Here is a 25,226-nt window from a genome sequence, read left to right as displayed (position 1 = left end):
TCCTTCCCGCCAGTTGGAGAGACAAAGGTGTTGGTCCCTGATGGTCCGTTCCGACATGTTCCTGCAAAACGCACAGTCCTTCTCCACATGCGTTTTGTCCTCATGAAGGCAGTAGAGACATTTTGAGTGCTCGTCCTCCTTGAACACATTCTGTAGCTGGCATCCAGGGCAAACCCTGAACAGCTTTCCGGGCGTCGAGCTTCCTTTCTCTTGGGCCATGTTTGGGTAGGCCGCAGAAACTTCTGGAATCCCCCAAGAAGCATAACTCGATGAAATCTTCACCCTTGAGGGGCGTAGAAAAAAATCTGACAAGGATACCCGTTAATCGGATGTAGAGAGGCTCCATTTGACCGAAAAATTTGAAATTCTCTTTTAAAAAGCGTGAAAACGCAGCAAAAGCTCCAGAGCTAAACACGAGGACTCCCAACACTTGAGCGTGCAGTAAAAATCTGAAGATGGCTGCCGGAGGCGGGGCTAAGGGAGAGGGCAGTCATTGGCTGGGGGCAGTATGACCCAGAGACCAGATTGGTTACTACTGAGAAAGACAGATCAGAAACAAAACTGATACTGATTTTTTCTTTACCGAGGATTCCCGGCCTGACGACGGGGAATATTCATGAGCATGTGAATCCATGCCAGACCCCATGCTGGAGAACAGATGAAGACAAGCTGTGGGGAGTCAGTCAACAATCTCACACATGCATGGGGCCACAATGTGGGCATGCAATGTACACTCCCTGATAGTGGCAGATGACATGAAGAAGGTATCAAAACAAAAAACATGTAAGCCACCCTGGTGCAGATAACCAACAGAATAAAGCACTGTACAAAAGTCACCTCATTGGATATTCAGAATCAGTCAGTCATGGGAACACATGCGCATATCTGTCCAACCAGACATGCATCAAGTGTGACAAACATGCCCTGTGGAGTCAATGCACACAAAAGGCCAGAATTGAGTCACCATATGCTACGTCAGGAAGTGCTGCAGCGGAGGATGAGGATAAATGTCAATGAACATGTCTGGTACATGTTGAACAGTGGCATGGATGGGCAGATCATCTAAGTGGAGAAGGGAGTGGTTTGGGAAGTGGCACAGGTCAAAGAGTACAGTGCACAGGGTGTACACCTGTGCGGCATGGTAGAAAACGTGCAGAGGGAGTGGGAGGGTGGCAGTAAGAAGATATCATCACGGTCACTGAGGCAAGTGTTGCAGTTTAAAAACACAGAGTACAGATGCACAGTGAATGCATGCCGTCAATCAGTAGGTACATAAAGACTAAATGAAACACTGCCAACGGGTAAAGTGTGAATAGTGCTGCACAGTTGTGAGGAAATGGGGAGCTGGAGTTAAGCATGGGGAGGTTTGCGGGCAGAGCCACAACACACAGGCTAATAAGCCCTGGAGGTGTGGTGTGCTGGGGCTCCAGACCCCTAGTAACTTCACCCCCCATGCTGGTTGGCATTTGCTGGTAAGGAGAGAGGTTGAGCGCAGGACGAACGGAGCAGTGAGGTAACTGTGTCTGTGTTCTGTGTCTCCTTTACCACAGTTGCTGCAGCTGATGAAGCTGATGGTGCTGTGGAGCTTGGATGTGGGGACTGTTCCACCAACAAAGCCAGGCCCTAGCCACTCCCCCGTGATAGATCATCTTCAGGGTGCGTTGGGGCTGAGGTAGCGCCTGTATCATTGAGCGTGGCTACTGGGGATAAGTCCAAGGAGGTGAAGGTGGCATGGGACTCTTCAGCAGCGGTGGGACCAGGTGATGCCACACAGGGGGAATCCACTGCAGACACTGTAGAGTCATCCAGGTTGATGCAGGGGGAGGCAGCCGTTGCAGCCCAGCCCATGGGGTCAAGTGGGGGTGTCGAGGTGGGTGTACATGCTGCAACCCTGTCCCAGGAGCATGAGGCTGTGAAGGCTACCGTGGAGGTGCCTGTGCAAAATCCTGTCCCCGGGCCATCGGATGCAGCAGTGCACACTTTCCCGGATGCCTCCACCCAGACCAGCATCAACCATGTCAGCTGATGTGTCCATCAGGGATCATGTGCTGCCCCTGCTGGCTGGCCAAATGAGGCAGACTGCAGTCATACGTGATGCTGGGCAGGCTACTCGTGGTATGCTTGCCCATCATCACAATAGCTGTACCACCTCATGGCCTTGCTGCCAGCAGGCCTATTCCCTGGCCAGTTCTCTGCTGCAACCTCCTTCTCGGCTTACTCCTCTGTGCCTTAGTTGTACACTGGAGTGCCTTCCGGACTACATAGCAACACGGCCCCCTGTGCACCGGTCCCACCCCAAACACCCCACCTGGTGGAGCTTCCATCCTTGCATGAGGTGGCAGTCCAAAGCACATCAGCTGAGGTGGTCACTGTGCCTGCTCGGGCACCGACAGTGGCACAGGCAATGGAGGGACAGCAGGCACCTCGGAGCAGTGCAGGTGCCGTACGCCCTTGACAATCGTCATCAGGTCGGAGGGCGTACCAACATAGCATGCACTGGGCACAGCGACAGCAGATGGCGAGAAGAAGGATACGGACTGTTGCACGGCAGACAACACCAAGGAGGCAGGTGGCAACTTTGGGGCAGGAAGACCATGTGGGCGTGCTAATCTGCATTTCTTCTGTGTTTTGCAATTATGAAAGCCAGCTGCTGGCAGAGAGGCAGCGGGCAGGGGAGGCACTTGTGATGGTTGCCAGGGCTGAGGTGGTGCTGCGTCGGGCGAGGACCAGGGCTGCCATCCTGGAGGCCACTTGCAGGGTGGGGCGGGACACCGAAGTTCAGATTCTGTCCACCCTGCAAGCCCTCCAGGAATCAACAGAGGCCCACCTGATGCAGGAGGACGTGGTGTGTGACTCAGCCCTGGTGGACAAGTTAGGTAACATTAGTGATGAGGACTAGCCGCTCTCTTTGTATGTAGTTATTTAGGTATAGGTTTAATTTCTTTCTTTTTTCTTTTGCCCCAGACTTTGATAACTTTCTTTCCCTGTTTTGTATGTACATAGTTATTTAGGTATTGGGTTCTTTTCATTTTGCACCATTTACCGCTGACTTTTTGGACGTTCCTTCCCAGTTTCTGTTGTATATAGTTTTCTTTCGATTCATATGGTTCCATTCCACAATTCATACAATTAATTTGTGTGTATGCTACTTTGATTGTTGACATTTCAACCAGTGCATCTCTCCATTGCAGGTCATATTTATTGTGGCGTTTGTGTGTATGAGATGTAGCTGCTGTGATGGTTGTAGGTGGAGGGATGCACATGTGCCTGACATGTGGTGGTGGATTCATCAGACAACTGGTGACTACACTGGATGTTTTCAGTTGCATTTCCATGTGCAGCATCACTGTGTGTTTAGCATTAGTGTGGTTGGGGCAAAGGGTTTTGGTGTGTGTGAGATGATGTACACCTGGGTATGGTTGCATTGATGTGTGGATGTGTTTTGTATTTTTGGTTTAACTCTGATTGTGCATGTAATGCTACCTGTTCCTGTGTGTTTGCACAGTTTCATTGTTTTACTTTTAGGGCCACTGTTGTTCATGTGTCCCCTTTGAACATTGTTTGGTATTGTGTATGTGCCCATACTCTGTTCACTGCATTGTGTATTTTGTAATGTGGTTGCTGTGGTGGGAGATGGGTTCACTGTGGATGGGTGGCCTGGTCACGTCACTTGCATATTAGTTTATCATTGCTGTGTAACTCAAATGTCATGCGCACACGCCCACCAGCATGTGCAGTCACACACTGCATGCTCTCATGTTTCGCTCCACCTCTGCCCATGGGATACAGTTGTGACACATGTTTGCTCATTCTGTGTGGCAGCACACCTTTCCTGTATCAGTGAATCACACACTCTCTGATTGCACCCCCATCACCCATGCACAGGCTGGTCATCTTGTGGTCCCTGACAGGGACTTTGCCACCCCATCCACCCAGCTCACTTATGCTCAGGTTGTGACGTGCATGGTCATTATTTGTTGATCTGGCTGATGTTTGAATCGGTTTAATTCTGTCCTCAGGTCACATTCATTTGCTGTGCTTTGGTGCCTCTGCAGTGACCCATGGACAACATGAATATGACACTTTGCATTGCATTCACTTGTGACATATGGATGGGGTGGTCATGGTGTTGTTGGTGCGATATAGTGCTGTCTGGCTGGGGTGCTGCAGATTCAGGTCTGCCAGGGAGTGACCGCGGATGCTCCATTCCAGGAATGATCTTCGGTGCTTCCTATTGATGGTGTTGGCGGTAGACATGTTGGGGCTCTACTTCGTGGTAGAGGCAGACCACAGAGGTTCAGGTGAGTTGCAGCCGTGCATTGTACTGGCTGTGTGGGAGAGTCTGAGGGGGCTGCATAGGGTAGTGTAGGATGTGAGGGGAGCTTGTGGGTGGTATGTGGACTTGAGGTGGCTGACTGGGGTAGTGTTGGAGGGGGGGCTGGTGGGTGGTGTCTGGACTTGAGGGGGCTGCCTGGGTAGTGTTGTAGGTGAGGGGGGCAGATGGGTGGTGTCTGGACTTGGGAGGCCCATCTGAGGGCAGTGTCGGAGGTGAGGGCGGTGTGGGGAGAGGGGAGTACTGTCAGGGTGCTGCCTGGGGTAGTGCTGGAGGTGAGGGGGGCTGGTGGGTGGTGTCTGGACTTGAGGGGGCTGGCTGGGGTGGTGTCAGAGGTGAGGGGCTGGTGGGTGGTGTCTGGACTTGAGGGGGCTGCCTGGGGGCAGTGTTTGAGGTGAGGGGGGCTGGTGCATGGGGATCTCTCGTGTTTTTGCGGGGGCAGCCTTGACTTATGAGGGAGCTCATGCGCTTTTGCAGGGGTGCCCCATTGACCTACTAGCGTGCGCCCGAGTTTTCGTTGGGGCGCAGCATTGATTTACGAGGGAGCTCAAGTGTTTTCGCAGGAGTGCTGGATGGTGGGCTGGGGGGTGGAGGCGGAGGGTTGCGCTTAGGTTGGGATATTGCTTGTTTTTTGGTTTGCGTTGGGGCACTTGGTGTTCCTCGTGCAGCTCATTTTGATTTGCGGATCGGGTTGTAATGCACGTTTGGATCCATAAATACACAGATCATGCAGAAAAACCTCTGCACGCAGGCTTGTGCAGTGTCGTTCTTGGCGCTTCGCCTTTGCGGGATTAATGTGCACTTTTCCATAAATCGGGCCCTTATCTATTTGAGAGGATACTAAAGAGTGCCATTCCCACTATTTGAGCAATTGTTTTATGAGGGTATTAAACGGTGATTCCAGTGGTACTAATCACATCCCAATGTCGTCAGAAACTGAATGCATCTATGGTTCCAGTGGGAGAAAGAATAACAGTTTCTTAATGAATAACCTTTAGCTTAAATCTTAGAATACATGTTACCACCTCAAAAGGGCTCTCCAAAAATCTACATCTAAATGAATAAACATACCCACGCTAAACGAATCCAGTGTTTTAGACATGACCAACACACCCCCCAGAAATATAATCTCCTTTTTCATCAGTTATGTATAGGTGGGCTGAAGCGGGACACAATTTAATTCAAAGTGCTGCTAGACCCCTGTTCCTTAACCACCCCTCTTTCGGCTTCTGGAGAGGATTACTCCTGCCTTCTGTGCCCAAGTAGCGGTCCAAAGCATTCACCACCCCTTCCACTGGCATATCCTGCAAACACATTGTTTCCTGGAGTCATGCAGAGGAACTCGAGTCTCTAGGGGAAATTTGAATCGGACTGTAAACAGGATCCTTGGCCTCTTAATGGAAAGCTAATGCTCACCAGCAATGCAGAAAATGTCTGCACTTTTGGAAATGATTCAACAGCCCAAACAATCTCCCATCAGACAACATTGTTTGCCTGCTATGATGTAGTGCGTCCACTATGTGTAGCATCCACAGAAACATTGCTTTAGTGCATATGGGAAAACCTTGCCCTGGGCATGAGAAAGTGACAGTTAGCGAGCTGACAGTGGTCTGAAAAGAGGCTTTGGGGCCTACTATATTACGTCATCCCAAGATGTTTGCTGTGCCATGAGAACTGTAGTGAATAGTGCCTAGTGCTACGGTAATTTCCTTTCCCATTAGTATTTGCTCTTTAATGAAAAACTAACATGCTAATCATTAATTTTATACATGTTTAATCTTACAACCTCTCTTTTCAACGCATTAGTACAGTGAACGCTTGCTTTTTAGAGATGTCACTGTGATGATATAGACTTCACATATGTTTGGCATATGCTGAGGTGCCTTATATGTCTAGAAAGATTAGCTAAAAACATAGCACATCAGTGAGCATCTCCCACTGATATCTTTCATGGTCAATATGATAGACTTATGGGTTGTTACTTTACAGAGCCTGAGAAAGAAAGAGATGTTGGTGAAGAAGGAATGGGCCGTGATCCACTAAGGATTTAGTCCTTCCCTCCTTTAAAATGTTTCAAGGTCTCTCAATATGATATGTTGGCAATCAGTGGTATAAATCTCTCCAGCATTGAGTACTGAAAAGTAGCAAATTAGCAGAAGACAGGAAAGACATAATATAGCCAGAAAAATGACAGATCTTGGTATTATATTAACCCCACAAAAATCCTATTTTGATCTCAAAAAGAAGAAAGACACTTTGACCTGTTTGGTCCCCATCTGCAAAAAGCACAACTACCTTAATGCAACTGAAACATGTACATCCAAAAACGGAGTTGCAGCTGTACCAAATCAGCATGGTGGCCCAGCAATCAGTGCTTTGTAGATAGTGTAAGTGTGCAGAAGAAGGCAACTGACCAGGAGGTGTCATGGTGGTTGGCAAATATTTGTATTGAATGAACATAACCTAGCTACCCCTGCCTCAAACTAAAAACAAAATGCATCTGTCAAAATGTCCGTAAGTAAAGAAAGCACCGTCCTGAGTCAAAACCTTACCTCTATCCCTCAGACTATAACCAACGAGTCTTAATCAAACATAAAGTTCTCTCCCAGGAGAATGACTCCCTTCTCCTGGTGTTTGAAATGAAAGTCTCTTCATGACTCCAATCAATACCAAGGGGAATGACTCCCTTACCCTGGTCTTGCTTTACACACAGTTCCAAACATCTACAGGGGGAATGACTCAGTTTCCCTGGCTTCTATGATAACCTTCAAGCTAGGTCTAGGGAGAATGACTACCTTCCCCATGATAATGGTTTCACCAAAGTTCCAATTAGGTCCAGGGGGAATTAATTCCTTCCCCTGGATGTTAGTAGCAACAACATTCCAACTGTGTCCAGGGGCAATGACTCCCTTCCCCTGGATGTCAGTAACAACTAAGTTCCAGTTAAGATCAAAGGGAATGGCTCATTTCCGCTGTCTTTTTAGGTAACTTTCAAAACAGTTCCAGGCTATCCTTGGCCCGTTCGCCCTGTATTTATTTAGGCCCCAGACCCTGTTTACTTCCTTTTTCTTATCAGGCCCACTTAGTTTACTCTCTCACAAGTACTGCCACGAGGAGGATAACCTATGCACTGATATCGGGTATTTTGGTTTGGGTCCCAGGCCCTGGGTTGTATTCTTCTTTCATCGGGCCCACTTGGTTCACTCCACTGCCAATACAGCCACGAGCAAGATGGCTCGTATCCACATAGGCTTCACTTCAAGGTTCTCGGTTCTCTTCCCTTCTCACTAAGCCTACTTGGGTGACTCTCTTCCAAAGTACTGCCACGAGAAAGATGCTTTGGGCCTCATTACGACCCTGCCGGTCCAGAAAGAACGGTGGCGGTAAAACCTGGAATCACAGAGGTGGAATTGTAATACGGGTCCGGCGGTAGCCTGCCGGTTTTTCCGGCACAGTTACCGCCAGACTCGTAATGAGGCCCATTGTATCTTTATCTCTGTGCAGTTTGCCTATCTACCGCATCTCCAAGAAGCCCTTACTAGTCCTCGCGACAAGCCCCTACCGTTCTTGCATTCTCTCAGAGTCATTCTTCATGGCTCCTGGTGGCCACCTCATCTCAGTACTGGCGTTACTGGTAATCTTCATGCTTTAAATTACCTTTTTTGTGTCATTACTGGAGTTCGCCATACTATCAGTATTGGTCACAATCTTCTTTGTCACAGTAAAAGTAACTGGTATAATGTTACAATTGTAATCGGAGCGATTGGTGGAAATGTGGCAACAGGCTTGAACGGGATAGGTTTGGGGTGTTGTGCCAACTTGTACCCATGTGGTTGTCCTTAACCCCAGGAGGGGAGTCCCTCCCCATGATGTCCTCCCGCATTAAACCACCCTCAGAGGGAATATTGGGTAGCAGCCTCACCTTTTAAGCCTCATGAGAAGGGGTTCCCCACTGGGGATAAGTGGTGACACCTAGTGAATAGTCACAACAGGCTATACGATTTCAGATATAATCCCTGAACCCAGTGGCAACAAGTAAATATACAAAAGGGTAAAGTCAATCAAATCAAACTACCATAGTTTCAGTTGATTGGCAGTGCATTTGTGTCTCCTTTTGAGATGCAACTTCATAATTAGGCCAGTGGAAGGTAAGACTGACATTTTACTCTTACATAAGCATGTGTGTTTAAAACCAAACACGCAATTATTACAATTAGCCATTTTACACCAACTTCCTTATGACAAAATTAAACATTTTCACAGTAACTGTACATGATTAAGTTCCAATTACATTCTGAGAAGTAGATGTAGCAGGAACCCGCTCTACAAAGGACAGTCAATGAGTACCTATATGTGCCAAATCAACTTCCCTTATCCCCACAACCAGAGCATCCAACCTACTGTAATGATGCTCTGTATATAACTGTTAGTTAATTTATGGAAAGTTGTGGGTGACCTATATGGAGCACAAGAAGCAAATCATCACTTCCATGTACACCTGTAAATTTGTGGAAATCCCAGTTCCCCCAGGCCCAAATCGTGAACAAAGCTGAACATTTCAGCCAATTAAGAGGCTGAAATATTCCATATGCTCTGATTGGCTGCAATGAAAGCATTTCAGCCAATTAGAGCAGATAGAACATTCTGACATCCTAATTGGCTGACATGTTAGCACCGGAACTGCTTCTCTGACTGCAGCTATCCAACTCAATCAGAGAAGGGGCAAGAGATTTCTGCCTGGGATTCTCTATCACGGAAGTTTCTGTCAGATTGTCCACGTATTCCTCGTTTTCTTGGATTTTCCTATAGTTGTAGGTTTAATCTAAACCAGATGAAGACATCTAATCTGGTATTAGGAGCAAAAAAAGCAAAAGGGCGGACTGCACTATTTAAACCTTTCAACAGAATGTCAGTGTACTTTAAAATAAACCATAACAACCTTTAGAACCAACCCTACATCAACAGGGAACTTACATTTAAATATATCTGGCAACACCTTCCCAAATGAGGACGCTTAAAGTTATTTCTTTCACGTGGAGGGGGATTTTAACTTTTCACAGTGGATTTTAATGACAACAAAACGCAGCCATGATCCAGCCAGTATTATCATAATGCACACTGCTATAAATGTACGTCTTTTAAATGGTTGGGGGGAAAAATAATCCATCATAAGATATGGAGTGTTTTTAGTTTCTGCCTGCGGTCACAAGGCCGGTTGGCACATATCTTGATTTATACCAGGCCACCTCAGCAGTACAGCACCATGATGAGAAAAGCAGTTGCCCAAATGAAGAAAGTGAGCAAAAAGACCCAGAAGAGATGTATTCCACTCCTGTGGTTCACTAATAGATATTTGCATGTGCAGATATAGGGCTACGTGTCTCACGCGAACAAGTTAGACCCCTTTCACTGAGTATGCGATATGCTAATGGCTGTGAATAAAACATGTTGGAATAAACAGTCCTCCGAGGTCTGCGCATGATGAATACGCATGGTGGAATGGAATCTGAAGGGAAGCCCACACTGGCTACGTTCTTTTGCAGCAAGAAGTCCCCCTAGCCCTACTACAGAATTTTCTGCCAAGGGCTAAAGTAAAGTCGTGACTGCACTCAGTGCTTGCCTTGGCTTTTCTTTCCTTTCTGTGGCCAGCAGCGCAGCAAGGAGCTATGCCAATGGGATTTGAGCATGCAATGCTGAGAAACCTTTTATGAGCCGCCTCCTTTCCCAGTGCTGGGGTGTAAGATCAACCCTCTGTGGGGATTTGAGATGTCCTCAGCGCTTTTAGTGTGTATGCCTGACACTTTTCTGCTCCTGCAGCCGCTACAGGAGCTTTCTCTTTCCCTGGTGTGTCCACTTGCTCAATTGACAATTCTATAGTGACATTTTACAATGCAGGCCCTCTTATTTCATATGTGAGCTGTTAAACATGTACTTGTCCGCTCCTCACTGTAACTCAAGCCTGTTAGCAAAGTAGGAGCCAGGTGGTGTCAACTGTCCCTCTCATTGATACCTCAAAAGGTACTTTCTTGGCAGACCTCGATCCTAAGCGGGTCATGTGCTCGGGCAACATAGGTCCAAGCCTCTATCAATAATCCTTTTGAAAGACTTGCCATATTTACATATTAAAAAAGGTAGCAGGAATAACGTGTTTGCCAGGAGAACAGATAAGCTTGTTTTTTGTTTTTTTTTTAGAAAGAAAATGATACCTTTCTTAGGCCATCTCACATTTGTGGCTGTTTGCTTAAGACCACATGGGTTTCTTCCTCAGAGAGATACCTGCCAGAAAAAAAGGGAACTATGAATGTCTTGTAAACTAGCAGCCAAATGCATGAGTTATCCTTATGAATGGATACTACCTGAAACAGTTGATTTGTTGTTTGGTTAATAAAATGTAAGCAAGCTTTGCTATCTAAACACTCTTCAAATGTCGATGCTCTCTGTGCATTCTTATGCCTTCCCTCTTCACATGCTGTCCTCCCCTTCAAGTCAGCCACCAATAAGCCTACATGCAAAGATCTCAAGAAAGGCCTACCAATACATTGTTGCCCATCTTCGTCTGCAAAGATTACTTTCTATTACACGGTGATTCACAGATTCATCTGTGAATCCTCTCCTTAGTGACTCTCCCCTTCCCAGTATCCAAATCAGCGCTGCAGGTTGATGCCTTCACACTCTAGTTGGATCGCTCACTCTTCCACAAGGAAACACCTGATCTCTGTGTCACTGTTTGCATATTTTCTATATACCACTGTTTTGCCAAATTACTTATGGCATTCCTTCCTGATGCTAAAAGGTATTTTCTGCTCTGACATTCTTCTTGGCCTGGTAGATGTGCTCTAAAACTATAAGTCAATAGGACTCCATCTGGGATTTTGGAACAATCTCCACTGGCTGAATTATCGATTGGTAATGTGTCGATTCCTGGAGGAAAAGTGAAGAATGTATCTACAGCATCAAGCTGGAGGTAGCTCCTTCACCTTTCCTGCAAAAATCGGCGGAATGACCACTAGGTAATTCCACCATTGGTAATTCTGTGCTGGAAAAATAGAGGTAAAACGTAATTGCCTCCACTTTTTGCAGCACAGTCAAACACATAACGAAGGACAACATCCTTAGCCCAAGAGTTGTGCCACCCATGTTAAAACATGTTATGGACCACCAGAGCCTTCCAGAAATTCCAAGCTACAGAAGAACTAGATGATGCAGACTTCCAACAGGAAACAAGACTAGGAGAAGTGGGGGCCTTAACCTGAAGCTCAAGGCCGAGCAAATTGGCTTCTATCCACCTATTCCTTAAAACAGCCTCAGTGTAGAAGGAACACTGAGGTCGTTTACTCCTAACTATGAGCAGATTGCAGACAATAAAGACCATATATGCAGATCAAGGTTTTCTAGTCGATAATGGTCAGGATTCCTTCCGTAATCACTTTGCAGATTAGCTATGTCAGGTGGGGAAAGTTGAGCCAATTTCTTCAATGATGTTTAAGAATGGTCGCCTGCTTCCTTTCTTGGATTGCGTGGCATGTTTTGGTTTTTTGTGATTAAGGAACTTATCATGTGCATTATGAGCTAAGGTAAGAACTGTAATGTCTTGGAGTGACTTGATCAGTGGAAACAGCTATACAGAAGGTTTGCATATTTCTCACTATTCTAAACTCTTGACTGTAAATTGTATTGCTGTTGATTTTGTTTGAGTAGTGATGTTTCTTTTTGCCAACACTTCTTAGAAAGCAACAATGTCTCAGGCTTAATTGATCTTCAACTGCATCTGTAGTAATAAGAACTCCTATTAAATCAGCCTGAGAAAGGGGAATTAGGTTAAAGAAATACTTAGCAAATGTAACATTTGAAATGTTCTAAATCACAGACATTAGAACAGAGTTCAATAAAGAGCTGCGCACAAATAGCACTGGTTTTGCACAAGCTGAGCATACCCAATATTAAAATGCAGAACCAGTAGGTATGTTACGATTACAAGACAAAATGCAGACACATCCTCCATTTCCAGCAATTTGATACTCTGAATCTCGATGAGGGCTCTCCCAAACATTTCTTTTCAAACTATTGTTGACACACCTAAAGGCAAACTAACTGTACCTTTCCACTAATTAAATTGTGTGACACTATACACAAAATATACTGTCCATGCACACTGTCTAGCCATACCAAACATGTCACATTATATAATGGATGTAGGCATTGAATACAGTCCTCTTGTTGGCACCCAGTGCAACATGGTGTACTGTTCTTTGTTTGAGTATGAATGCTTTACAACTAAATCAAAATAATTACAATGTGCAGTATTGCTTTTTACAGGATTGGCCAAGTACAAAATAAACCACAATATATGAATTAAGGGGTCCATTACAACAAAGCGTTAAAAGGGAGCAGCCAAGGTAGCTGGGTTTGAACCTCTCGGTCAGTGATTTACTTTGTCTGTTAATTTTTTTATTTTCTTGAATGCAACTGACCACCCGCCAGGTGGCTTTGATTATGAAAGAGCATCACTGAAAAGGAACAAGTTACTTACCTGTAACTGTTGTTCTCCAGCATGGGTCTGGCATGGATTCACATGCTCATGAATATTCCCCATCGTTAGGCTGGGAATCCTCAGTAAAGAAAAAATCAGTATCAGTTTCGTTTCTGATCTGCCTTTCTTAGTAGTAACCAATCACTGGTCTCTGAGTCATACTGCCCCCAGCCAATGACTGCCCTTTTCCTAAGCCCCTCCCCTGGCAGCCATCCTCAGATTTGTTAGCACATAAAGTGGCAGTATGACCAAGTGAAGAGCCGCAGAGGGGTAGGACGGAGGTTTTGCATGTGAATCCATGCAAGACCCATGCTTGAGAACAACAGTTACAGGTAAGTAACTTGTTCCTTCTCCAGCATGGGGTCTGGCATGGATTCACATGCTCATGAATATAAGAATACATAGCAGTACACACATGCACAACCACGGGAGGTGGCAAGGCTCCACATTAAGCATTTCATCAACTCAACATTAAGCAACTCTTACCTCCTCACCAGGCCCACCTTCAGGCGAACAGGTTGTGCAGCACTGCTTATCCGACCCTAGACTCCTCCCTGGAATCCCGGTCGACGCAGTAGAATCTCATGAAGGTGTGCGTCGACCTCCACGTAGCAGCCCTGCAGATGTCCAGCAGGGGTACACCCGACAAGAACACCGCGGTAGCAGCGATTGCTCTGGTCGAATGGGCTCTCGGATGTCCGGGCAATGGTCGGTTTGCCATCCGGTGACAGTGCATGATGCAGCCGGAGAGCCATCTGGAAATAGAAGCCTTCGAGAGGGCCTTCCCTTGGTTCACAGGTCCAGAGTTCACAAACAGTTGTGATGTCTTCCGAAAACTCTTCGTGCCGTCCACATAGAACTTCAGCGCTCTAGCCACGTCCAGCGAGTGCAAAGTCCTTTTGGCCGGCGACGAAGGTCGACGGGAAGAAAACTGGTAACACCAAGGGCTCGTTGAGATGGAAGTCCAACGGTACCTTGGGCATGAAGGAGGGGTGTGTCCTCAGCACCACCCCGTCTCGTGAAAAGTCAAGTATGGAGGCTTGCAGGATAGGGCCTGGATCTCTCCCACTCGTCGTGCGGAGGTGATGGCCACAAGAAACGCAGTTTTCCACGACAGGAATTTCAACAGTGCCGAATGCAGGGGCACGAAAGGCGCCCCCATGAGCCTGGTCAGCACCACGTTGAGCTCCCACGCCGGGGCCGGAGCCTTCACCGGCGGGAATGAACGGAACAGTCCCTTCATAAATTCCTTCACCAGGCGATCAGACCACAGAGATGATCGTCCCGTAGTTCTGGTGTAGTGGGTGATCGCCGCCAGATGTATTTTGATGGAGGCATGAGCCAGCCTCGCCTTGGCCAGCGACAGCAGGTATAGCAGCACTTGAGGGGCCGTAATTCGCAGAGAGTTAATCTTCTGTGCATGGTACCAGACAGAGAACGGCTTCCATTTGTGTCCATAGCACTTTAGAGTTGAGAACGCCCTGGCCTTTACAAGCACCTCCTTGCAGTCCGCCGGGATATCGTACCCTCCAAACTCTAGTGCTGCAGGAGCCAGGCCTGCAAGTACAACGACCCTGGGTCGTGATGGAGGATGGCGCCTCCTTCTCTGGAGAGAAGATCTGCATCCGATGATAGTTTGACTGGGGGGGACGCTGACAAGTCCACAAGGTCCGGGAACCAGATCTGTCTCGGCCACGCCAGTGCGACGAGGATCATCCTGCACTGGGACCTCTTGAGTTGGTTGACGAGTCGCAGTAGCAACGACAACGGAGGGAACGCTTACAGGAACAGGCCGTCCCAGGGGAACGAGAAAGCATCGCCCATGCTGCTCGGCTGGGGAAACCTGCTGGCGAACCTCTGGCACTTGGAGTTTGTCGCCGTCGCGAACAGGTCGATCTGGGGTTTGCCCCATCATCGGAAAAGCCGATCCACTTGGTCCTCATGCAGTTCCCACTCGTGGCATGAGCGCAGCCCCCTGCTCAGCGAGTCGGCGATGGTGTTTTTTATTCCTGCTAGGTGGAAGGGTACCAGAAACATCCCCTGGGCAATGTCCCAGTGCCACAGATCCTGGGCCTCCTTGGATAGGCCGGGGACCTGGTTCCTCCCTGCTGCTATAGAACATCATGGTGGTGTTGTCGGTGAAGATCCTTACCACCTTGCACTTGAGGGATGGGAGAAATGACCTGAGAGCCCAGAACACTGCTCAGAGCTCCAGGATGTTGATGTGGAGTGACCTCCCCTCCGGGAGCCAAAGGCCTCTCGAGTGAAGATCTCCGGTGTGAGCTCCCCAACCCTCCAGGGAGGCATCCGTTGTCACCGTCTCCTGGTGTGCTGGGGTCTGAAAGTCTGTGCCCGCCACGAGATGCGCGCGGGTGCCCCACCACCGAATCGCATGGCAGAAGACCTCGTTGAGCGGGATCTTGTCTTCGAAGCTGCCCGCAGCTTGCATCCAACAGGCGTCAATGAACTCCTGCAGAGGACGCATCCGCAGCCTGCATAGGCGCACCAGGTAGATGCAAGAGGCCATCATGCCGAGAAGTGACTTGATGGACCTCACCCTGGCCACATCCGTGGCCAGCAGGTGCTGCACCTTGCCCAGGATGGCCTTCGTCCTTTCCTCCGACAGGGAAGCCAATCGTGCCACTGTATCGAGGTTGGCTCCCAGAAACAGTGCGACCTGCGACGGAACCAGGTGGGATTTGGGGAAGTTGATGGAGAATCCCAGGTCCGTGAGCAGTTGGACGGTCTTCGCTGTGTGCTCGACGGCGAGCTCCCTTGTCCTTTCTCGGATGAGCCAATCGTCCAGGTAGGGGTAAACGTGGATCTCCGGCAGGCGCAGCCGCGCCACCACTGGCGCTAGGCACTTGGTAAATACCCTGGGCACCGACTTGAATCCGAATGGCAGGGCCTTGAATTGGTAGTGCCGCCCTTGGACTATGAATCTGAGAAACTTTCGGTGTCATTTTAGTATGGGGATGTGGAAGTACGCATCCTCCAAGTCCAGCGATGACAGGAAGTCGCCTGCCTCTAGCTGTCCCAGCATGTGCTGGAGGGTGAACATCCGGAACTTCTGGGCCTTGATGTATTTGTTTAACCGACGCAAGGTCCAGGATGGGGCGCCAACCTCCTGTCTTCTTTCTGACAAAGAAGTATCTTGAGTATATTCCGGAGCCCCAGAGCCTCTACGGGATGGGCTCGATGGCCCCTTTCTTGAGCATCGCCCTTATTTCTAACTTCAGTTGTGGGATGTGATTTTCCTTCCTGGCCACGGGAGGAATTCGGGGGCACTTCCTTAGAAATTCGAGAGTGTGCCCGTGGGCCAGGGCATCCAGCACCCAACGGTCGGTGGAGATGGACTCCCATACGCTGACGAACTTCACCAGCCGGCCTCCCACCAGGGTGCTCAGGTGGGGGCCCGACGCCACAGCCGGTTCAGTCCTGCTTGGAGGTGGCCATGCCGCCCTGGCCTCCTTAGCAACGGCGACGGGGTCCTCCTGACTTGCCGCGCCCTCTGTAGGCCTCTTGTGACAAGGAACGGGTTGCCTGGCGGTACGTCGAAGAGCCACCGCCGAATCCTTTGGAGGCACCTTGCTTGCCTCTGGAGTTCCGAAAGGGCGGCAGTCGTTGCTGCAAAACTCCCAACGCCCGAGCCGTTTCCGTGTCGGTCTTGATGGCCTGAAGTGACTCATCTACTGTCTTTCCAAACAGGTTGTTCCCGTCGAAGGGCATGTCCAGAACTCTGATCTGCACGTCTTGGAGGAAATCTGTTGCCTTGAGCCATCCCTGCCGTCGACGGCAAACACTGTTGCCCAACTAGCGGAACGCAGTGTCTACGATGTCCGTGGCCACCGTTATGACGTGGTCGGACACCACCTCACCTTCCTGTAGGATCCCCAGGGCCTCCGCCCTCTTGTCGTCCGGTAGGAAGCCCAGCAGGGGGGCAATCTTGTACCACAACTCCCTGTAGTAGCGGGCCACAATCGCTAGGGCGTTGGCCGCCTTAATTGTCGTCGCCACGGACGAGATGACTCATCGTCCCATAGCGTCCAGCCTCTTTCCCTCGCCGTCAGGTGGAGAGGTTGAAGTTGAAGCCGTCACCCCCGCCGCCTTCTTCGTGCCCGCGACCGAGACAACCGAATCCAGGGTCGGCTGCGCCCTGAGGCATAAAGAGGCGGAATCGGGGACCCGGTACTTCTTCTCGTATCGATCCCTCTTGGCAGGCGTTGTGGACGGGTTCTTCAGGAGGGCAAGTCCCTCGTCCCAGATGTCGTCAAGCAATGGCACCGCGAGGACAGTCTTCCTCTTGGCCTTGCGCCGATGATAGAGGAAGCCTTCCTTCTTCTGTTCTTCGGGCAGAGCTGGAAAAGCTTGGATGCCCTGGAAATCATGGCGTGGAAGGAGCCAATTTCGTCAGGTGGGCAGGCCCGAGGGGGTGGTGATGGAAGGCCCATCCCGTCGTCACCACCGTCGTCATCCGTCCCCGTTGTGGCTGTATCTGTTCCCGTGTCATCCCTAGGATCAGGGGAAGGAGATGAAGGCTGAGCGGGCTGTGAGGGCTGGAAAGGCGGGGGTGAACTCTCCTCCGCTTGTTTGGAGGGCTTCTTGACGGGCCCGGTTCTGCTGGGTCGTCCGTTGGGGGTACAGACAACCTTGTCCTTATCTCCCTGCATAAGGTTTGGATTGCCATCAAAATGGCCGCCGAGTTGTCGGGCACTGGCTGCGACGGGCGCAATGGTTGCTCCTCCTCCTCCTCGGGGGCCTCGTTGGCGCCACCGATGCTCTCTTCGTCCGCCTCCCTGGGATTCCTCCCGTGGGACCGGACCTCCTCAAACCTCTTGTTGAGGCCTTGCACGACTTCAACCAGCTCCTCCTCAGAGGCTATATCCGTGTCCGTCATGGCCACCGCCCCCCCCTCTTTTTCCACCGGGGTCTTCACTGGGGTCTTATCGATGGGCTGAAAAGAAGATTCCCTCCGCAGTGGCAGGGAAACTCTGGGCCCTGAGGTCGTCTTCACTGGGGTAGCCTCCACAGGCTTCGCCAGGGCTGTCACGACTCCATCGATAGAGGCCATAGCCGGGTGAATCAGGGCCTTCACGACTTTTGGCATGCTTGAGGCCTTCACCTTGGGGGAAGGGTCACCGCCTCGCTCCCCCTCGGCTGCTTCCGTCGGGATCGACTGGGGCTTCTCCAGAAGCTTACCCGGGATCTCCGACTTTCTCTTCCCCGAGCCAGAGCATTGACTCGTGGTTGATGGCGTCAGTGAAAGTGTGCCCTGCCTGGCAGCGGAGGAGCCCGACCTTTCGGCGCTCCCAGTGCCCGCGGACTCGCAGTGCTTAGCCTTCTGTTGGGCCCCTGTCGCCGGAGCGCCCTCAAAGGACTCAGAAGACCGCTCGGACCTCTTCTTCTTCTCACCTACCACTGGGCTCTTTCCTTCCAGCCAGTTGGTGAGGCGGATCCGTCAATCCCTCATGGTCCACTCCGACATGTTCTTGCAAAACGTACATTCCTTCTCCACGTGCGTTTTGTCTTCGTGAAGGCAGTAGAGGCATCTAGAATGCTCGTCCTCCTTGAACACATTCTGCAATCCGCATCCAGGGCAGTTCCTGAACAGCTTGGATCCAGGCGTCGAACTTCCCTTGTCCTGGGCCATGTCCACGGGGTAGGCCTCAAGGTCTTCTGGAATCCTCCAAGAAGCGTACTCGAAGAAAACTTTGCCCTTGAGGGGCGCAGAAAATTCCGAAACGGGTCCCCATTGATCAGAAGTAGAAACGGTGGAGCTTGAGGCTTGATTGACCGAAAAATTAGATTAAACTCTTTGTAAAATCGCAAAACACAGTAAAAGCTCGAGAGCTATAGCACGAGAACTCCCAACACTTGAACGTGCGTAAAAATCTGAGGATGGCTGCCAGGGGAGGGGCTTAGGGAGAGGGCAGTCATTGGCTGGGGGCAGTATGACCCACAGACCAGTGATTGGTTACTACTACGAAAGACAGATCAGAAACGAAACTGATACAGATTTTTTCTTTACTGAGGATTCCCAGCCTGACGACGAGGAATATTCATGAGCATGTGAATCCATGCCAGACCCCATGCTGGAGAACTCAGATTATCAATGTGTTTCTATGGCAAAGTCCTTCCGCCTGACTGCTTTGGTTAGGACAAAAACACGGATCTTCTCCCCTCCCAGGACAGCCACTGGGATCAACAGATGAGATTCAATATATTTTAAGTTTTTTTTTGTCTCATAACATAATGAAATGCATTTGGCTTTGTTGTAACTGGGAAAATCAGAACTCCTGTGCAGAATAAATTAAAGTACATTTTTGGGTATGGGTTGGAGAGGCCAAGGGTGTGAACTCCATAGCTTTTGTCCATAAAAAGTCTCTGTATCCGCCTACTGGATCCTTCCATACGGTGAACACAATGGACCTCATCACAAGTTGGGTGCTAACCCCGGTGGTATTACCGCTGGGGCTATTAGCCCTACCACAAAACCCCCAGCACTATTAGCACCCGATCACGGGTCTGGCAGAACGGTAAGTCACCATTCCCCGTTGGGCCCATTCGGGAATTCCCCATTCGATCCTATTCAGCGCTATTACCACTGGCGCTATTACCGTAATAGCACCGAAAATCACTAAAATCGCGGCGGATTTGCCCCCAGTTCAGAGCTGGGGGTAAATCTGCCAAACCCGTGATTTGGCGGATCCTTAAATGCGGCGGTAATAGCATTACTGCCGCATTTAAGGGCTACAGCCCAACTCGTGATGAGGCTGAATGTCTGGAATCAATCCGCTTTGATGGTAGGGCACTGGAAGTTGATTTATGTCCTTGGCAGACCTCTCCTGTAAGTAAACTGTAAGTAATCTAAACCCCAGAAACCATAGAGTGTGTAGGCCCAGTATTCTTGTAGCATTGCATTAGATAATTCCCCCTTACAAAATCCCCATTTGCCTGTATTTCAGTCATTGCCCCTTAAAGAATCCCCTTTTGCCTGTGGAAATCCTTAGTGTATTTTTCTAAGCAAATCAATTAATTTCCCCATTTATTTCACATGATTTGTATTGTTGGGATTCAAAACCAGCCATCTTTTCCCAGTGTTTTGTGAACTGGTATAGTCATAAAGTGTTGCCCAAAAGAATTAATCCCATTGCGATCTAAGAAATACATTTCATGCATTCAGGTAGCACAGCGAGTAGAGCGCTTGCTTTGACATCAGTGCAGAGCCTGCTGATGCAGGTTCGAATCCCAGCAGGGCCAAACTCAGCCTTTCATCCTTCCGAGGTCAATAAATGAGCACCACACACTGTGGGAAATAAGCACCACTCAGATACCTGAGGGTTTGTAGCGCTATATAAATGCACAAACAAACATTTCTCCCTGTGTTTCAATTGTGCCCTGCTAAACGAATTTCCATCTGCAGCTGTATTTTCCCATTGCATCTGTCATCCTCACCCAAAACCGATTTTCCTCTTGTGAGCTACCCCTTTCCCAGAGATTGCATGTCATTTCAAGCATGAGTAAAAACGAAGGTCCATTTGCCTTTGCTTTCCAATTGCCCATGTGTTGAATATCCTAAAACCGATTTTCCACTTGTGTACTGACTAGTATTCTCTAATATCCCTGCCCGTCTTTCTAAGTATAAGCAAGTGAATTCCCTGTCTTTCTATTTCTTTCCCATAGCAGTTGTGATAAATAATTAAAAACCCCATTCTTCCATTGTGCTATAAAAATGAATGTTCCCCTTCTTTGCTGGCTCCTGTTAGGAAAGATTTCATAATTGTATGTAATTTTCCCTCCATTTGTCACCCCTCAAACTTTTTGCTGCTGTTTAGACACCACTGACTGACTTTGCCAGGGAAGCACAGCCTTCAGCTGCACTCCTCTGGGCTTTCCCTCCCTTTTTATGGGGAAACCGACATGCCCTTAAGACAGTCAGTACTGGGAGACTTTGTTTCCCTTAGTCCTTTTGCCGTGTTACAACTTTTGTGCAACATGTAACAAGTGTGCTATGTATCTTACGGTGTCCAGTCAAAGGATCGAAAACAAAAGGATGGAATACAATAGGGTCGAGTCAAAAGGACTGAAAAAAAAAGGTTGAATTCCATATAAGAAAAAAAAGTGTTTTTTACACCAAAAAGAGGGGTTTGGGGGTGGGGGGGACAAAAAAAATGCGACCTTTTTTTCCGGTCCTTTTAACTCGAAACTATTGCATTTCGATCCTTTGTATTCAATCCTTTCACCCATAACCGTATCTTACCATACAGCACACTTGGGTCTATAGTCATTTCCAAAGGCCCTAGATACTCTCCCTGGACTTTTTATGAACTGTGCAGATGTGTCATGGACAGGACTGGGGGCAGCTATCTTTTCGCATTATTTTTAACCCTTTCCTGCCATGTTAACCGCGTTTGGCACAAATAGGTGGCCTGGCTCCAAAATGGCCATGCCACGAGGTTCTTTGTCCTGTCATTTGGCCATCTTGCCCCTTCACCTTCCCCAAGTCGAGTCGACCCGGGTCAGTCCTTATTTGGTCATGCACTTTCCCGCGAAACTCACTGCTTTTGTGGGCTTCTGCATGCCGTGGGTGTGTGCCTCCAGGATGTGGGCTGAAACGTCTGGTTCCAATACACATCCTGGGTGCCAGGGAGTCTGGAATGCCCTGAATGCCTGGGACCACCGTGGTCTGTGATTGGTCCACGTATGGAGTGTGTGTTTGTGAGCAGATCTCCCATTGGGTCTTCTTCGTTTTGGCGCGAAGGGAACTTTGGATAAGAGGAGGCCAAAAACACCCATACCATGTTGATCTCCTGAGTTCTCACTGAACAAAGGATAGGATCCAAGGATCCTGCAACTACAAACCCGCTAGAAGGTTTGGCACCCTGAGCCTGCTGTCGTCCCGTGGGACCCCTCTGCATCTGGTCGTCCTAGAAGGTCTGCGAAGACGCTTTGACCCATTGGAATAGTGGGACCAACTATTCTCGGCACCTTCATCAAACTCTGCAAGTAAGCTTTCTCGGAAGTGTCCCTGGGCCAACCAGTGGACTGACCAGCTTGCCCAGTTGCTTTGCTCTGTCACCGCCGTCGTTTCGAGGAGGCCCTCGAAACTTGGTATGCTGCTAGCTCCGTGTCCCGGGCATCCTCACACCGAATTTCATACACTTGGCATTTCCAGATCAGAAGTGAGACGAGTGCGCCAGGACTGGAGCGAACGTGGTACCCGTGTTGCCCTGCCGCGGCAGCGTCTTTTGCAAGTCCGATGCATTTGTGACCCTCTTGCCCCTGAAGCCTGCTGTAGTAAACCTGGGTTGATTCATCCACCCGGAGCGGAGAAATCACCACTGTCCCGTTTGGGAATCATCGCTGTATCTCAGGAACTGAAAGGTGCTGAGGCGTCCTTTTTGCCGCATTCGAACCTGCAAGCGAAGTGGACCGAACTGGCGAAGTTTGGATCCGCTTGCGTCAGGGACCGGTGAGTACTCCATATCCAAACCGGTGGCCCCTAGCGCTAGGGCTCATTTTTACGCACGAGTGGCCCCTGCGGTCTCCTCTCCTATCTACTTTTATTGCAAAATAGCGACTCCATCCCAAACTCTCGAACTGCCTCTGCCTTCAAGTGGAGGTCCTTCTTGAATAGTGGGAACTATTCTGTTCTGCATCGCCTCATCCGCCTTCCCAAGCTGCTAGAAACCCCTGAAGAGACCCTATTTTGCCCATTGGAACCACCGCGTGCGCTTGCATTACATGTACTATTGAGCAGAAGGCTCCTCTCTTCTTAGGGCTTGGACTGCCTCTTAGTTAGGTGTATTGTCAATGTCGAACTGGGCCTAAAGACTATCTGCACTGCCTGTTTCCTTCCCCTCTAGGTTGTCGACATATTTCGTGCATTTAACCCTTTAGACCCCAATGGTCTTGTATAGAGTTGTGTTGGTTTACTTAGTGTTACTTTTGCTATGGTCTGTTACAAAGGCCTTGTAATAAATGTGTCTCTATTTTTGATATAACACCTGTCTGGAGTAATTTGTAAGTGTCCTTGCTGTATGTGCTCATTGAGGTCCTTCACTCACCCTCACCCCTCCTCAGACTTAGTCTTGACCGCCTGCCATAGCTACCCTGATTGGTCTGGCTTGTCCAGAGTTACCCTGTTCCAAGAAAGAAGGCTGGCCTTCTGAACCTCTGTCCCTCCAGGTCAGAGTTCAGAAATCCATTTTAACAGCTCCCCATATTGTTTCTGTGGGCACCACACCAAAGCAGATTTCCCCCCTGTATTCCTATCCCTGCCACTGCCTTCTATTTAAAGGAATGAGGTCCAATTGATGTTTGGGGGTTCGGTGTCGCAGGGGGAGTGCTTAACTATTGTGCAATCATTGTGTGTGGAATTGTTCTTCTTCTTTTTTGTCATTAAAAAGGAAGGATTTGTGACAGTATATCTTAACCTACTCGCTTTATAGAAGTCATTGCACTTTTGTGTTGCCACAACATTGGTGGCTAATGTAAGCTGTTTATTCTAATTTGACATTGAATAATAAATTCATTATTTTTTTTATTGGGTTTTTAACAACATCAACAAACCAATTAGTATCAGCAATGCATCATTTGTAATATCTTGTGTGTCCCCCCTCCCTCCCCTAGATCCCACCCACCCAAGACCACAGTTTGTTCTTCAGTTCAGCCTTTACCAGATACTATCATGGGTTGCTTGCTTGATCTGTGGAAGCATCTTCCTCTCTTGGGTTGAATAATGACACCATGAGTGCCACCCATTGGTGTAGGTCGTCACTGGTATCTAGCTTTTGTTCTTGCAGTGCGTTCTCCCATGTCCCAGCTTCCGCCGTCGCCCACTTTCGGAGGTCCTCCCACCACAGTGCGACACTTGGGTTTTTAGGGCTTTTCCAACCCACAGCTATGCGTCCCTTCGCTAAAATGTACATTAAGTCCTTGAGCTTGTTCAGGGGTTTGTTCTTCTTGCTTTTTTTATATCTGCCCAGGATGCATGCCTTTGGTGACTGTACGTCTAGGACAATGTCTGCCTCGGCCTCCTTTGCAGCGATTTGTGACCAAAAGGATTGAATTGTCCGGCATCCCCAAAACATGTGTGTCATCCCCGCGCGAGGTTCATTGCATTTTGGGCATTCTTTGACACCTGCCCCTCTGAACTTGGAGATGATCTCTGGTGTAAGATAAGCTCTGTTGGTGATGTAGAACTGTATAAGATGCAACTGGGCGTTTCTGGATACCTTTTTGTGGTAGCGGGTTATGGATTCCCATTCTTTGTCCTCGAATTCCAGGCCTAGCTCTTGCTCCCATTTCGCTTTGCTCTTAAGGTCTTGCTTAGTTGTGCTGTCTAACAATGTTGGGTAGAGCCTCGAGGTTTTGTGTCCTCCCTCGGCTGCATTCAGCATATTTTCTATGGTCTTGTGTCCTGCTTCTAGGTTCTTGACCTCTGGCCATCGGTCCTTAAGCCTTCTAACCACCGCTCCGTGGAGCAGGAACTGCCCAGATGGAAGTCCTGAGGTCTCATGTAGCTCCACGAATGTTAAACTCCCTTGGTCATGCACCAGGTCCCCAAGTGTGGCGACTCCGCAGGGTTCCCATGTGTGTCTTATCTCTTTTTGTCCCCCGGTCTATTCGTCATGATGGTGGCATTAGGGATCTGAGGGGAATATGGGTTCTTTATCTTCGCTATCTTGCAGGCTCTTTTCCAAACCTGGATCGCTAGTTTCACCAAGTACGGGCTGTGTTGTGATGCGCCTGCAGGGATCCAAAATAAGTCTCTGAGTAGCATGTGGGGGATAGCCAGTTGTAGGAGTCGGGTATCAGTTGTGGTCTCATCAGCCATCCATTGCACTACGTGTTTCAGTTGGCCTGCTAAGTAATATAGTTCGAAGTTGGGGATTTTCAGGCCTCCTTTGTTGTAAGGTCTCTGTAGCACTTCTAACGCTACTCTGTGCCTTCCTCCCTGCCAGAGGAATCGCCTGCAGAGTTTTTAAAAATATTTGAAGAACTGCGGGGGGATGTTGTATGGGGCGTTGGTGAAGTAATGTAGGAGTCTAGGCAGCGCCACCATCTGAAGAAGCCCCGCCCTTCCTGCCACTGGGAGAGAGAGTTTATCCCAGAAGTCCACTGATTTGTCTAGGCTTTCTTTAGCTCTTGCCGTGTTCAGGGTGTGTTCAGTCTTGGGGTCTCAGTGGATGGTAATTCCCAAATATTTGAAGGAGGTGGTCTCCCACTGAAAAGCCCTAGTAGGGGGGCTTTCTCCTCTGGCCTCAATTAGGGATGCCAGGGGAAAGAGGCATGACTTTTCATGATTGATTTGGATGCCCGTGTATCTATGGAACCCATCTAGCGTCTTCAAAATGTATG

At 48.9% G+C, this 25,226-nt stretch overlaps 1 protein-coding gene across 2 annotated transcripts in view; it reads right to left on the bottom strand.

Annotated features, from left to right (window-relative positions):
• DENND2B (DENN domain containing 2B) overlaps positions 1 to 25,226 on the bottom strand; it is a 1,727,973-nt gene that overhangs the window by 1,604,602 nt on the left and 98,145 nt on the right. Inside the window, exon 2 of one of the 2 annotated variants that reach the window (XM_069623705.1) lies at positions 10,540 to 10,609. The exons of the other annotated variant lie outside the window; for it this stretch is intronic. The gene's annotated coding sequence lies outside the window, so the exon portion shown is untranslated. The remainder of the gene's footprint in view (positions 1 to 10,539; positions 10,610 to 25,226) is intronic. 2 annotated transcript variants of the gene reach the window in all.

This window comes from Ambystoma mexicanum, chromosome 11 (genome assembly GCF_040938575.1).
Source record: "Ambystoma mexicanum isolate Mex_15411 chromosome 11, UKY_AmexF1_1, whole genome shotgun sequence".
Lineage (NCBI taxonomy): Eukaryota > Metazoa > Chordata > Amphibia > Caudata > Ambystomatidae > Ambystoma > Ambystoma mexicanum.
The sequence above is the reverse complement of the archived record's forward strand: the minus strand, read 5'-3'. Positions and strand labels throughout refer to the sequence as shown.